The sequence below is a fragment of the Clarias gariepinus genome, chromosome 1 (genome assembly GCF_024256425.1).
Source record: "Clarias gariepinus isolate MV-2021 ecotype Netherlands chromosome 1, CGAR_prim_01v2, whole genome shotgun sequence".
NCBI lineage: Eukaryota > Metazoa > Chordata > Actinopteri > Siluriformes > Clariidae > Clarias > Clarias gariepinus.
In genome coordinates, this window is record NC_071100.1 from 17,459,215 (window position 1) to 17,475,668 (window position 16,454).

Below are 16,454 nucleotides of genomic sequence, written 5' to 3' on the forward strand. Positions count from 1 at the left end.
CTTCAAGACTGCATGTTTTCCCACTTTATACAATTTTTTTGCCCAAGTTATATGTGATATGTAAACATAAATAAATAATGAAACAAAAATAAATCACAAAAAGTGTAATTCATTAATTAACTGATTAATGTATTTATTTATTTGTAAATGGGTGCGTCTATATCTATAAAGGGCAGTGTGAGCTCAGAGGGTTAAGGCTGAACTAATGATTGGAATGTCTTTGCTCCAAAAGTTCTGTATCAGAATCAAAATCTTTATTGCCAAGTAAATTTGCATGTAATTACAAAAATACAAAAATCCAAAAAAAAAAACACACAATTTACAACAAATGGAGTAGGAAGAGGGGTTTTTACTAAATAGATCAAATAATTATCAATAGTATAGCACAGTATCATAGCTGAACATGCTTTCTTCCTAACAAGTTGGGGTATGTGGAACTTCACTGTCACATACAGTACCAGTCAAAAGTTTGGACACACCTTCTAATTCCATGGTCTTTCCTGAGTTTTATTTCTTATTTAATCTCCTTTGAACTTCTCTGTACAGCCTTTATAACAGCTCTAATCTGAGGTACTGTATGTTAATTGGTGATTTTTGAGGCTGGTAACTATTAATAAAGTTCTATCCAGTTCTTCTCTATAAAGTTCTATAAAGTTCTATAGTTCTAAGTCTTCTAAGTTCTATAGTTCTAAGTCTCTATAAAGTTCTTCTCTACAGCACGGATAGGTTTTGGTCTTGCTTTCCTGGGAAGGTCTTCATGAGAGCCAGTTTCATCACGGTGCTTGATGGGTTTGCAAATGCACTTGACAATAGTGTTCTTGCAAGCACTGTTCCAGAACATCTGACCTTTGTGTCTTAAAATAATAACTGACTGTTGTCATTGTTACTTATTTATATAATTCTATATGTGTAATTTCATAGTTTTTAAATCACTAAACACAAAACATTGAATTACCAGGTGTATCCAAACTTTTGACTTGTAATGTGTGTGACAAATAAAGGCTTATTAATATGGTATAAGTGCCACCCAGTGTTCATCTAGGTGGTTAGTGGCATTCATGTGGGATTGTGTTTCATCATGTATCACCTACCTAAACATTGTTGCGGAGCACTTGGTGATCACACTGCCTCTGCCAGCGTGCCTTTTTCCTATAGTGCATGTTGGCGCTATTTTTTTCTATGCTAGTTAGCGATGCACATACACCCCGCTGTCCACTAAGTGTAAAAGTTAACATGATTCATGAGACCACGGTCCAGTTTTGATGGTCACAAGCCCATTGTAAAGACATTGGGTGGGGGACAGCTTGGTTACTCTGGATAGTCTATGGCTATGTAACCTCATACATACTGTATAAAGCTGTGATGCACTTTATGATCTTACACATTCCCATTGAAACCAGCATTAATTATTTTCAGCAATTTGTGCTACAGCAGTTCTACTGTTGAATCAGGACAGATGCTAACTAACCTCTTTTATTAAACTAAACATCAACTAACGCATTTCAGGAACACACTCTGACCCAATCATAGTGCCAAGTCTTAAAAGACCCAGCCCTATTACAACAACTGTTTAAAGAAGTGCATAATTGTGTAAAAATGCTAGAGACAAAGAAGAACAAGAGACATGCCATGCATTACTGACTGGTGACTTTTTCTGTGTGTGTATGCATTTATAATAGTTCTCTGTGTAAAGCGGATCCATACACTGAGTAGTATAGTTAGTAGTACAGTATAGTAATAGTTGTTAAGACAACATATGACTTTATTAATTATAATTATAATCTGTGTTATAACATATATCTTTACTAATCTGAGCCACTTGTCTTATTTAACTATTTATTAAAAAGAAAGTGTTTATGTATATAGAATAACTTAAAACTAATGTATAGTGATGTTTTAAGCTGTGTGAAGGCAGAAAGTACAAATGAGTTGATGTCACTAATGTCAGCAACTAAAAGTAGTCCTTCCTTTTTAACACCATATTTCACACTTAAAGTTGCAAAAATACAGAGGCAAAAAATGTTGTCATGTCACTAAGAAACAGGAAAGAACAATCTGCCTTAATCTACAGTCCTTTATAAATCTACAGTCCTCCATAAAGGCCTTAATATGATGGAAATTCTTATTTATATGAACTCTTGCTTTGTCCTGTAAATGGTGCTATTGGCATAGCTGTTGTCATAGAAAAAAAAAGAAGCATACTGTACCTTCTTAGCAATCAGAACTGAACAATCAACAGCACGTTTGTATAGCCCTAATGGTTAGTTATTACACTTTATATTCCATATTAATCTCAAACAGATTTATTTAAAGCAGCATCTTCTCTGATCTGATGATAAACACATTGCAGAGTCATGAACATCACCATGTCTTATTTAAAAGCTCATTCACTTGATTTTCTCATCTGTCTGCCACACTCTCCTGTCACCCTTGAACTGACAAAAGACTGTAAACCATAAAACTCTTATTTAAAAAAACTTTGTAAGATAAGAGTCTTACAGCCTGAACTAAGGCACATGCAAAGCTAAAGTTGTCTAAAAAGTGCTACTAATTCTGTGTCTATCTTAAAGTCATTTCAGACTGTATATGCTCAAATAACCATGGATCAGCAGAAAATATTTATTTAAATTAGCATCCATGTTATCCTGCTGTTAAAAACATCATGCATGAAAGAGTGCATTAGGGTAAGATGAGGTGGATGAAGTGATGCACCCATCATGTCTAGTCTTGGGGCAGAGATATAATCTGGGGTTGATTCTGTAGTTTAGGTTTAAGCTCGGCAATATTATGAAAGAGTGGTTCAGGAAGCATGAGGCATCATTTTCACACATGGCTTGGCCACCACCCTAACCTCATTGAGAATCTTTGGGATGTGCTGTAGATTATTTATGCAGCAGTCCAACTCTACCATCATCAATACAAGATTATGGACAAAACTAAATGTTGTGACCTGTCTGACTCATCCTGGTGCCCTGCTTCAGGTTGGAGTTCTCACTACAAGGAGGCCTCACCCCTGAGCATGGCCCAGATGGTCTGTTAGAGATAAATGAGGTGACAGGGATGGTTTCACTTGACCATGTAAACTTGACTTGGCTGGAGCAGTCAGAATTTCTCTAATGGCTTGAACTACAATCACTCAGTAGAATAGGACTGGATTTCCGACAAACAGTTTTGTACCCGAGGCTCCAACAGAAAATGTACTTCATATTAACTTAAGCACCTTTTCCATTATACTGATTTCTCAGCCCTAAAGCCCACATTACAGTATGACTGTAAATCAATCCCTGCTATCTGATATCACCCAAATGAGGATAAGGTCACTGTCGAGTCTGGTTCCTCTCAAAGTTTCTTATATATATATATATATATTATACTGTATATATGCTTTGCACCGTGACTGGGACAATGTAATGAGTTGTTTGATTTCCTGTCGGCGTAGCACAGATGCTATGACCTATGTACAGTGTTTCATAATAAATGTACCAGAGCAACTTTTTTTTATGTTACAGGCATTAAAAATAAGATAAAGAATAAAATATAAAATGTTAAATCCTAAAGAAATAACTGCTACTGTTCCAATATTACCAAAGCTTAACAACAAGTGAAATCATCAACTGTGATGTTCTGCACAAGTGACTGACATCATGATTTAATGGCTGATCACTGTAATAAAGACACACAGAGAACATTTACTTACAGAGCATCACACGGAGCAGACGGAGTTCCATCCTGTCCTACTGACGACTGACTGAATGAATGAGAAGTGTTTGTGTTAAAGTCTTCCTCTTTTCTTAAACACCAATCAGATGTCAGGAAGAGAGCGAGCAAATGAACAAGAAAGTAAGTGAGCGAGAGAGAAAGAGAGAGAGAGAGAGAGAGAGAGAGGAAGAGAGAGGTGAAAACCATTATTTAGACCATTATTAGTATTCATACAGTAAATGCAACACATTTTTACCACTCATTATGTGCATTACAGTAATGGTGTAAAAACCATATCTTTACATAGCCAAATGTAGTGCACGTCTTAAGCCATGCATCCAGAAAGAGGAAGTACAAAACGAGAGAGAGCAGCTATGTTTTCTACATTTGTAGCTAAAAAAAAAAAATTGCAATGCATCAGCATGTCAGAGTACTTTTAAAACTGATCCTAAAAGCCATAAAATGAGACACACAAATTCCAATCATTCTCTAAGCATGATACAGTTAAAGTTGGAAGTTTATATAGACTTTATCCAAATAAGATAATTATTTGTCACGTTACATTACATTATTGTTTTTTTTTTTTTTTTTTTTTTTTTCATGTATACTATTTAGGAAGCTGGAATACAGAGTCAGGCATGATACAGCACCCCTGAAGCAAATGGGGTTAAGAGCCCTGTTCAAAGGGTTAACAGCAGCAGCTTGGTAGGGCTGGGGCTTGAACACCTGACATTTCGATCAGTCACCCAGTGCCTTTTTGAGCCACCAATCCCTCTTAAAGCAAAGTACCCTATTACCATGATGCTGTCTCCCTGTGCTTTATGGTTGGGATGGTGTTGGTCAGCTTTAAAGCCTCTCCTTTTTTTCTCAGACAAGAATGCTCATTATGGCCAAACAGAATTTTTGTTTCATCTGTCCATACCACATTTCTTCTAAACAATAGATCTTTTTCTGAGGACTTGGCAAATTTTATTTGATTTTCCTATTATGTCAAACAAGAAGACAATCTGTCTGTGAGAAGCTCCTAAAGTCAATAGATCATTTTCTAGAATTTTTTAAGATGTTTGAACAGTTAACTGATTGTATGTAAACTTCTAATGTTCTGACCCACAGGAATTTTAATGTAGGGAATTATACGTGAAATAATCTGTAAACAACTGTTAGAAAAATAACCTGCATCATGCATGAAGTAGATAACCAACCGACAACCCTAAAATAATATACACCTAAAATTATATTATATATGGCATCCCATTATTTATCGAATACTTTGTATGCAGTATGGAGAACGTGTTTGAATATTTGCAAACGGAATTTGGAGTGGTACTCTAAGAAAGTCTAAAGTTTTTTAAAGAAAATCCTTACTGGTGATAAGACATGGATTCATTACTATGAGCCTGAGAGTAAACAGGAGAGTATGGAATAGAAACATCCTCTATCGTCGGCCAAGAAAAAGTTAAAACGTCAACCACCAGCTGGAAAAATTATGCTTAAAGTTTTCTGGGATACTCAAGGGCCAACAGGATAAAGCAGTATAGAAGATAAGTGAGTGAGTGAGTGAGTGAGTGAGTGACTCAAGGGCCAATATTTTAACATTATCAGGAAAAAGGTTCAACAATCAACTGTGCTTGTTGTACTGAGATGATTATTGGAAAGCTAAGTCCTTAACTTCAGATTCAATTCAGAGGATACGTTTCCAAGAACGTTGTGATCAGTCTGTTGACAGTCTGCAAAAAACTTGGTTTTAAGGTGGTAACCAACCAGCAGTGCATTCATGGAATTAACCTTAATAACAAAAGTAATAAAAAAATTCTTAATCATGTTTTAAAGAGGCAACACAAAAAAACGTACAGTATTGACAGATGGACAAAGTGTACTGAAAAGCAAGGAGAATATGTTGAAAAATATGAAATAAATAAATTTAAATAAAAATTTACAGCCAAAGTGCAGGTGTAACAAAAAATATTTGGCCATTATCCCCACTTACTGTAAAGGCAATCTTAAAGCTTTAGCACACTAAGACATCTTGGACAATGCTAGGCTTGCAATTTTGTAGCAACAGTTTAGGGAAGGCCCTTTTCTGTTCCAACATGACTGTGCCCCACTGCACAAAGCTAGGGCTATAAAGACACGGTTTGAAGAATGGTTTGAAGAACTTGAAATTAACTGAACCGAGCACCTTTGAAATGAACTGATCCGAGATTGTTAGTCAGGCCTTCTCGTCCAACATCGGCCTAACCTCATAAATGTCCTACAGTAGGATTGAGCACAAATTCCCACAGAAACACTCCAAAATCTTGTGGACACCCTTCAAGAAGAGTAGAAGCTTTTATAGCTGCAAAAGATGTGGCAGCTTCATATTGAACTCCATATTTAGATACAATATCTTTGCATTTTTGTCAATATAGTGTACGTACATCTATACATCAGCTTTTCTCACAGCATCAGGCAAAACTGGCTGAGAAGAATTTAATTAAACTTTTGTAGTTCTTACTGTACATATCAGCCTGAAGTTTAAAAGTGTGAAAAGTTTAAAATAGTTCAAGAAGTTAAAAAAGTTAAAACAGTTTAAGTTTAAAAGGTTTAAAAGACAGAAAGATAGATAGTGTCAGACAGATAGACAGTTACAGATATATAGATTGATAGATAGATAGATTCATTCACTATGGAGTTTGTGGTTACAGTTGCGAATCCTTAATGTCAGATACCACCCATATTGACTAGCCTACAACTTGGATAATAATCCAAAATGTTTTGCACCTGCAGCGCACATTACACACATTGATGAATGTCACTAACATGTTGCTAGTATGATTAGCAAGTTACCAGAATTTTTCTAGCATGATTAGCAAGTTACTAGCATGTTGTTAACATGACTAACAATTTACTAACATGTTGCTAGCAGGTTTCAGGCATGATTAGCAAGTTACTACCATATTGCTAGCATGATTAGCATGTTACTAGCATGGTGCTAGAATTTGTAGTAAGTTACTAGCATGTTGCTAGCATGATTAGGACGTTGCTAGCATGTTGCTAGCATGTTTCTAGCATGATTAGCAAGTGGCTAGCATTATTCTGGCATGATTAACAAAGTGGCTAGCATGTTTCTAGCATGATTAGCAAGTGGCTAGCATGATTCTGGCATAATTAGCAAGTGGCTAACATGTTTCTAGCATGACTAGCAAAGTCGCTAGCATGTTTCTAGCATGATTAGCAAAGTCGCTAGCATGTTTCTAGCACGATTAGCAAGTCGCTAGCATGTTTCTAGCATGATTAGCAAGTCACAAGCATGTTTATAGCATGATTAGCATGTTTATAGCATGACTAGCAAAGTGGTTAGCACATTTCTAGCATGATTAGCATGTTTCTAGCATGATTAGCAAAGTCACTAGTATGTTTCTAGCATGATTAGCAAAGTTGCTAGCATGATTAGCATGTTCCTAGCATGTGTCTAGCATGATTAGCAAGTCGCTAGCATGTTTCTAGCATGACTAGCAAGTCGTTAGCATGTTTCTAGCATGGTTAGCAAGTCGCTAGCATGTTTCTAGCATGATTAGCAAAGTTGCTATCATGTTTCTAACAGGATAAGCAAAGTTGCTAGCAAGTTTCTGGCATGATTAGCAAGTCGTTAGCATGTTTCTAGCATGGTTAGCAAGTCGCTAGCATGTTTCTAGCATGATTAGCAAAGTTGCTATCATGTTTCTAACAGGATAAGCAAAGTTGCTAGCAAGTTTCTGGCATGATTAGCAAGTTGTTAGCATGTTTCTAGCATGATTAGCAAGTTGTTAGCATGTTTCTAGCATGATTGGCAAAGTTGCTAAAATGTTTCTAGCATGATTAGCAAAGGCGCTAGCATGTTTCTAGCATGATTAGCAAAGTTGCTAGCATGTTTCTAACATGATTAGCAAGTTACTAGTATGTTTCTAGCATGATTAGCAAAGTAAACTAGTATGTTTCTAGCATGATTAGCAAGTTGCTAGCATGTTTCTGGATTGATTAGCAAGTTGCTAGCATGTTTCTAACAGGATTAGCAAAGTTGCTAGCATGTTTCTGGCATGATTAGCAAAGTTGCTAACATGTTTCTAGCATGATTAGCAAAGGCGCTAGCATGTTTCTAGCATGATTAGCAAGGCGCTAGCATGTTTCTAGCATGATTAGCAAAGTTGCTAGCATGTTTCTAAGATAGATAAATGAGTTTGAATGAGTTTGAATAGATTAGAAATACAGTATATAGAAGGGAAGTTTGAATGAGTCTCAAAGGATTCTGGGGATTTTGACAGTTGGAATTTGAAAAGTGCTGGCTCATTTGAACATTCCGTCAATGTAAGTCTATGGGATTTTTCCCAGTTTTAAACGTCATTTTTAGGAAAAACGTAAGTCCGATCAGTTAGAAAAGATATAGCACACCCGGTCAGATCAGTCTGAAGATCTGGGCTGAGTTTGGAGTTTGTAGAGTTAAAGCTCTAGGAGGAGTTAGAGTTGATAATTTTAGTCTCAGAATAATAATGATAAATTTAAGTCGGATATCAGTAAGTTGGCTTTCTCAAGCCAATTTAATAATTTAAAAAGCTAAATTATACATACCGAAAGAGCTCAGTCAGGCTCAGCCCAAAAACGCACAGTGAATGAATGGATTGTGTGGACCTGCCATCTGCAAGACCCATAGTAGGGGTTGGGGTCACCAAAAGAGGTGCTGGAAAACTGTTTGGCACCTCAGGAGGAGGAAGAGAGACATTGCTCGGGTGATGCCAGCAAGGGTGTTAAAACTCTTACCTCTTACCTGGCGACATTGTCAAGCCTTGGAAGGAACACTTTGAGGAACACCTGAACCCAAGGGACATGCCTCCCTTACAGGAGTAAGGGCTTAAAGAAGATTAAAAAAAGACTCACAGCAATCACACATGCATACACATTTGCAAACTATAAACCAGAGCACGAACATACTACCATTTACCAAGATGACATGCAGCAAGAATAAAACCACCACCCAGAGATTCTGTCGCTTTTGAGATCCATTAGGTCTCAGTATACCCAGAGTTAAAGCTGTTTTTGCATACTCAACATTAAATCAAATCTGTTTAATGTGGTTGCTGTTTTTTTTTTTTTTTTTTTTGGATGCGACTGCACTACTGCAATAAATGTACCAAAACAAAATGTGGGGAAAAGGGAGCTGAGCCATTAAGCAAAGCTCTCAATTTGCCAGTTTCTCTATGTCCCTACACTCACCTACTGTATGGTCATAAACCTAAATAATGACTAAAACAAGTAGATAAATACTTGAGAAGACAAGTGGATAAAATTGCTTTTCTGTGCAGAATTGTCAGGCTTATTCTAGAGATTGGGTGAAAATTTTGGAAATTTGGAGCTTAGAGTATTCCCTTTTTAATACACACCAGTAGAAGCCAATTGAGGTAAGTTAGACACCTGATAATCATGTCCCCTGGTTGTCTTCCATTGGATGTGTAACAGGCATGTGCAGCATGGTGGAGGCCCTGGGGCTGACCCAGGACACATTGGAGGGATTACAGTTTACTTCTTGGCTGGCCTAGGACCAGTTAGGGGATCATTAGCATGTGTATGGACACATGAAGATGTTTAAGGTGAGGTGACAGAAGTGCAGTGTGATTGCAGGAGAAGGAAGCACCTTAAATAGTTGAGAACATTGTCATTCGTAGAGACAGGAGTTTGTGACTAAAAACAAGATTCAATAGATTCAATAGTATTTCTTACAATCGTTTTATTATATTCCATTACTACTTTTAACTTTGACCATATCTTGGGACATGGACAATTAAAAGGAGTCAATATGTTATAAAGAGTTAAAATTGTAAGACCTTAGAAACCAAAATACACAAAGTTGATTGTCAAAGCGTGCACATGTGACACGGCGTGTACATAAATCTTTGGATTGGAATGGGCACAGCTGGTACTTGTTATCAATAATGGATCTCGGGCTTTTCCCATGCTATAAAACCAAGGCAAGGAGTGTAGCTCAGGGTCCTGGAGGTCTACAGAGCAGAGTCTTGTAGTGGACATGCAAAATGCCACCCTGCCTGCCGCCACTGCTTGCCAGCTTCATTCGCCAGCTTTTTTTCATCGTTCCTCCTTAAACTCTTTCCTTCGTCTTTGTTCTAAATAAAATTATCCTTTTTTCGTAGGACCCCGCCTCATGCCTGTGTGTCGCCCATGCATCAAAAACCCATTACAAGATAAATAAACATTCCAGACATGGAAGTGGCAGAAACACTGACCAGATTCTAAAGCCAATGCCTTGCTAAATGTGTCAGTAATCAGTATCAATCCTCAACTCAAACCAGTATGCAGAGTGGGCAACTGTGGTACTACCAAACAAAAGAGCATGTTACCATGAAAATTATTGTTACAATTGTTTGTTGCAAAACCGCAGAAAAAAAAAATTGCATTGACAATGCTAATGTTTTCTTAGCATATTAAACAACCCCTATTAAACTAATTATTTGTGAAAGGTTCTAATGGATTGTCAGAATTTGGCAGAACATATTATAGCTTTATTGTCTCATTGTAGGTTTGTGAAATTCTACATGACTAGTAGAGCAGAAGTTATATAATATTATTTAAAATAATCAATGGTATATTTTTATCAGAGCAATCTCCAATGAGTATGTGTGTGTGCCCTGCGATGGATTGGCACCCTGTCCAGGGTATACCATGCCTTGTGCCCTAAGTCTCCTGGAATAGGCTCCAGGCCCCCGCGACTCATTGTCTATAGGATAAATTGCTATAGAAAATGCGTGAGTAAGTGAGAATCTCTTTTTACATCTTGATTACTATTAAAACATTTTAATTACTAGGTAAGCACAGCACAGTACTTTAACCTTCTATGTTAATAGACTTTTGTTTCTGGTTAATACTATTTCCTGCATGTGGATTATATGAATGCATTTCAAGTTATTTCTTTTTTTTAGCTTTTTGTGTTTGAATAACCTTTTTCTGGACCTATGTGTTACAGTTAAAGATAAATATGCTGTAGAGGCTACATTGTAATTTAACATTAGGTTGAACTTTTGTCATCTGACTGAGGGCTTAAAGTGTTTGTGGTGAACACCATGGCATGTGCCACAAAAACCAGCAGCAGTGGATATGTGTCATTGTTTTTATTTTCTAATTTATTTTTACTAAAAATGCATTTACTCATCTCTTATTGGATAAAGCCACACAGATCCAATAGAATAGAATAGAATAGAATAGAATAGGAACCAAATGACAATATATTTTTTTATTCAACACAATTTTATTTATATAGCGCTTTTAACAATGAAAAAAGTCATTTTCTCAAAACAGCTCCATAAAATCAAAAGAAAATGACAGAGATTTGTGAGATGTGAGAAACATGTGTATAAATTATAATGTTTAGATTGTCCATGATGAGCAAGCTGAATTGTGATGGCAATGATAGCAAGAAAAAAATCCCAGAGATGAGGATCTCTTGAAAGCTCTCGAAATAATCAAATCATCATAAAACCAGAAAAAGGCCAAATAAGCAACCAAAATCTATTTCTAAAGTTTGGGCTTCTCTACATTAGGTCCCTTGCACCTAAAGCACTCTTAATGCACTCTGTCTTACCAATACCTGGCAGTTTAGGTAAGGCAAAAAATAGTTAAACACCTTAGTAAACTGATCAATTTTCAAGCCTGATTAAAAAGCAGAAAAAGACTCCAGTGACTGTAAGTGGACTGGGAGGGAATTCTACAGACAAGGAAGAGTAGAGCAGAAGGCTCTGTCTCCTACTGAACACATCCTTGGGGGATGAAGGAGTCAATTGTTGTGGGCTCATTGACAGCAGTTGGAATTCAGTGAAGAAAGTAGGTCTTTGAGATAAAGGGGGCAGTCCTGTGGCTGCATTGAAGGGTCAGCAGAATTATATATATATATATAATTAAACAGATATATATAATTATACAGATATTATATATATATATATATAAAGACATACATACACTCACCTAAAGAATTATTAGGAACACCATACTAATACGGTGTTTGACCCCCTTTCGCTCTCAAAGATGCTCTATTGGGTTGAGATCTGGTGACTGTGGGGGCCATTTTAGTACAGTGAACTCATTGTCATGTTCAAGAAACCAATTTGAAATGATTTGAGCTTTGTGACATGGTGCATTATCCTGCTGGTAGTAGCCATCAGAGGATGGGTACATGGTGGTCATCAAGGGATGGACATGGTCAGAAACAATGCTCAGGTAGCCCGTGGCATTTAAACGATGCCCAATTGGCACTAAGGGGCCTGAAGTGTGCCAAGAAAACATCCCCCACACCATTACACCACCACCACCAGCCTGCACAGTGGTAACAAGGCATGATGGATCCATGTTCTCATTCTGTTTACGCCAAATTCTGACTCTACCATTTGAATGTCTCAACAAAAATCGAGACTCATGAGACCAGGCAACACTTTTCCAGTCTTCAACTGTCCAATTTTAGTGAGCTTGTGCAAATTGTAGCCTCTTTTTTCTATTTGTAGTGGAGATGAGTGGTACGCGGTGGGGTCTTCTGCTGTTGTAGCCCATCCGCCTCAAGGTTGTGCATGTTGTGGCTTCACAAATGCTTTGCTGCATACCTCGGTTGTAACGAGTGGTTATTTCAGTCAAAGTTTCTCTTCTATCAGCTTGAATCAGTCGGCCCATTCTCCTCTGACCTCTAGCATCAACAAGACATTTTCGCCCACAGGACTGCCGCATACTGGATGTTTTTCCCTTTTGACAACATTCTTTGTAAACCCTAGAATGGTTGTGCGTGAAAATTCCAGTAACTGAGCAGATTGGGAAAATCTTAGACCGGCCCGTTTGGCACCAACAACCATGCCATGCTCAAAATTGCTTAAATCACCTTTCTTTCCCATCTTGACATTTAGTTCGGAGTTCAGGAGATTGTCTTGACCAGGACCAGCCCCTACAGTAAATGCATTGAAGCAACTGCCATGTGATTGGTTGATTAGATAATTGCATTAATGGGAAATTGAACAGGTGTTCATAATAATCCTTTAGGTAAGTGTATATATATATATATATATATATATATATATATAATGCATATCCATTATTTATATACTGTATGATCCAGAGCCTGCAAGACTAAGAATGGGGCATAGCTTTGCTATATTATTGAGGTGTATGAAAGAGGTATTTCAAAGATGTTTGATATAGTTATCAAACATAAGCTAATAATCAGACTGAATGCAAATATTAATCACTAAGAAGAATAAAAGAATACTCTGCTAGATAATGTGATGTTGGTTTTAGGAGAGTGTGAGTTTTAGGCTGGTTGTCATCCAATTAACAATGAAAAGAGACTCCATATTGGCTTATAACATGATCAAGGGCCGGGCATAGAAGCATAAGCCCAAAGACAGACCCCTGAAGGACACCGCAGGTGACAGGATGCAATAGACCTGAAACTCCCAAAGATAGAAATTCTACCTGACAGGTAGGATTGGAGCAGCCCACAACAGACCTAGAGAGTCCGGTGGTCTATGATATCAAATGTACCTGTTAAATTGAGAAGAATGAATAGAGGGGCATCCAGAATTAGCCACCATCAGGAGGTCGTTTGTAACCTGGAGTAGTGCTACTTCAGTGCTGTGTGTGTGTTAAAACCCAAACTAAAATTTCTCAAAAAAACAGTGGGAAGCTTAAGGTGTCCTAAAAACTGGGCAGTGACTACATTACAAGAATCCTGGGAGGGAAAGGAAGATTGGAAATTAGTAGTTAGACAGGACTTCAGGGCCATGTTGGGTTTTTTGAAAAGGACAATAAGTCCTTTGTTAAGGTAGAAGTTAGTGGGTTAAAGGAGAAGTTTGATGATTTTATCTTTTTAATGGTATCCACAATTGCAAGCCGTGTTACCTTATTAAAAAGTGCAGGGAAGGAGGGGAGCTCACAGAATGAAAATCTCTCAAGCAGAGTAATGTGGAATGTGAACTGGAGGGCAGTGATGCGCTTATGATGTTGACCATTGTTGCTAAAACAGTTAATTTTGTGAACCAAAATTCCGTGGACATCCATTTCAGTTTTCTTCCATGGTTTTCTTTTTAAGAATGTTTTTAAGAAACTGTTGTATTGACCACTTCCAATGTTTTTGCTATGTCTCTGATGGGTTTATTTTTTTTGCCTAATAATGGCCTCCTTAAATTGCATAGACACCTCTTGGAACCTCGTAAGAGGTCAAGTGAACAGCTACCAATGCAAATGGAACATTTAAAATGACTTTCAGGCCTTTGTACATTATATTCTACATACTGTATGGGGTAATGGCACAGCTACTGCGTCAGCAGCACAAGAGGAACCAACAAAATCCTGTGCATAATGTTCTGCATTTTAGTGTTAGGGCTGATTAGTGTATGTACAGTATAACAAAAAACTCAAACTCATTCTCTTCATTTAATTGTAATTAACTTCAAATAACTAACGCCATGAATAGGCAGTCAGGCAAATTCACAGCCACTTAGTCCCTGTTGTTAGGCAAAGCTGGCCTTTCAATTGGCTCATTCGGTGCAAGGACATTAAATCCTCACCCGTTATAGGAGAGCGAATCCATGTCGATGTGGTATAAAGCAGTCATAAAGTAAAGCCAAAGAAAATAGAAGGTGCATTAATAGAAATAGAAACATATAGAATAAGAAGAAGAGGGAGAATTTTTTTTTTTAAAGAAAAAAAAAACATGTTGAAAAGAGAAAAGAAAAGACATGTTGAAAAGAAAAGAGAAATGAAAAGAGAATATGTGTTGAAAAGAAAAGATAAGGAAGTGAAAGTTCAAGATGGGCTAAAGATAATTTCCGTATCTTTTCTGTTGCATTAAGATTTACATTAAAGCTCTGAGTAAAATAAGAGAAGTAAATGAATTATGTTGAAAAACTGTGTTGAATTCAATAAAAAAGGGGAAGTAAATACTTTTTGTTAAACATTTATTTAAGCTGGGCTTAGTGTGTTGTTTAGCAGTGTGGCAGGTAATTAAAGTTTGGGTTGCTACAGTACCACCTCCCCAGTATACACAAGCACTCCTGCACACATGGTATCACCTCACCCACTTAGTCTATGTTACCCTCTTCTGACATTACAACTTAAAGACTGTTTAAAGTGCCCCTATTATGCTTTTTCAAATATGATCTTTCATGCAGTGTGTCATGTAGCTGTATGTGAACATAAACTATCTGCACCAACAGTGCACGATAAATTATGTTTTTGTCTCTTAAAACAAAGTCGGCTCATGTTCGCCTAACGAGTTGTTAGCATTTATTTTTTTATTTTTGCAGGTATATATAACTTCAACAGTACAGTATAATAATGGATGACATTATAATATCAGAAACAGTAAAGAAATAAACAGTAAACTATGAATAAACTATAAAATAAAAGAATTAAAAAAATACAAATAATACAAACTGAATGTATAAACTAAAATTACATTTATGCAATATTCATTAAATCATTGTACAATTTCACAAGTTTGGCACTTTTTTGTTATTAATATTTTTAAGCGTAGTCATTATGTATTTGAAATCACAGAGAAAATTATAAAATTTTGGGAATATTGATAAAAAAATTACATTAATGAATGTAATATTTTCCCAGTAAAATAAATACATTTCCTATATATTCAATGTTGTATTTACAATAAGAAAAGTAACAAAATTCACCGCATAAAGTAAAATCAATATGTGCATTAGATTTCGAAGAATTTTTTTTTAGATAAATCAATCCAAAAAGTTTTAATAAGGGACATTCAAAAAACAAATGAACAGTGGATTCAATGCTGACATTACAGAAATTACAAATTAAATGAATATTACTAGGGATGCACCGAAATTTCGGCCGCCGAAAATTTTCGGCCGAAATAGCATTATCGGTTTCAGGCGAAACGTAAGAAAGCGCCGAAAATAAAAGCCGAAATTGTCGCCACGCCTCTCCCATCCTCCCGTCTTGTTCGCGCTGTCATTACGCATCAAACACGGAGTATGTCGGCGGTTTGGAAGCACTTGGAAGCAAGTTTTGTTATTGTTAAACAGCCTTATTACTGTTATTTATTATCAATAAAAGTTTGATTGCTTAATTAATTTGTAGTTTTTTTAATACAAACAAAAAGAAAATATTTTAAACATGTTTTTTAATGAAGCCATTTTCGGTTTCGGTATCGGTTTTTGGCCAAGTGCATCCAAAAATTTCGGTTTCGTTTTCGGCCCAGAATTTTCATTTCGGTGCATCCCTAAATATTACCAAATTTGGATGTAATCTCATTTGTGGGGTATATACTATGCAAAATCGTTAAAAGCACTTCTTTTACTTTATTGGGGATACAAATGTATAAGGGAATAGCCATTCTTTTTTCCAATTAATCTTGTCTATTAAAGAGTTCCAAAGTTTTCCCCTTGGAGTAATTCTTTTCCTTGACTGAAACACATTTCTTATAGTTTTATTGCTACATTTAGGGTCATAAATACATTTATCATTCACCAAGAAATTTGCCTCTCTTTTTACAATCACTTAATATGATAAATGACATTTGATTAAGTTAACAAGACCATTAGTTATAGCTTTAACAATTGTAAGAAATTCCTTATGAACAACAGGGAAATTATATTTAAACATGAACTCAGAATAGGAATAAAAATTTCCCTTAAGTATCTAGCATATCACAAATATAATCAATACCTTTTTCATGCCAATTCTTAAGAAAGATCAACTTGTTCTTTAATATAATACATTAA

General features: G+C 36.3%; 1 protein-coding gene across 1 annotated transcript in view; it reads right to left on the reverse strand.

Moving 5' to 3' along the window:
• The window catches only part of LOC128518883 (uncharacterized), a 429,900-nt gene that overhangs the window by 359,000 nt on the left and 54,446 nt on the right, over nucleotides 1-16,454 (reverse strand). The gene's annotated exons all lie outside the window — the stretch shown is intronic.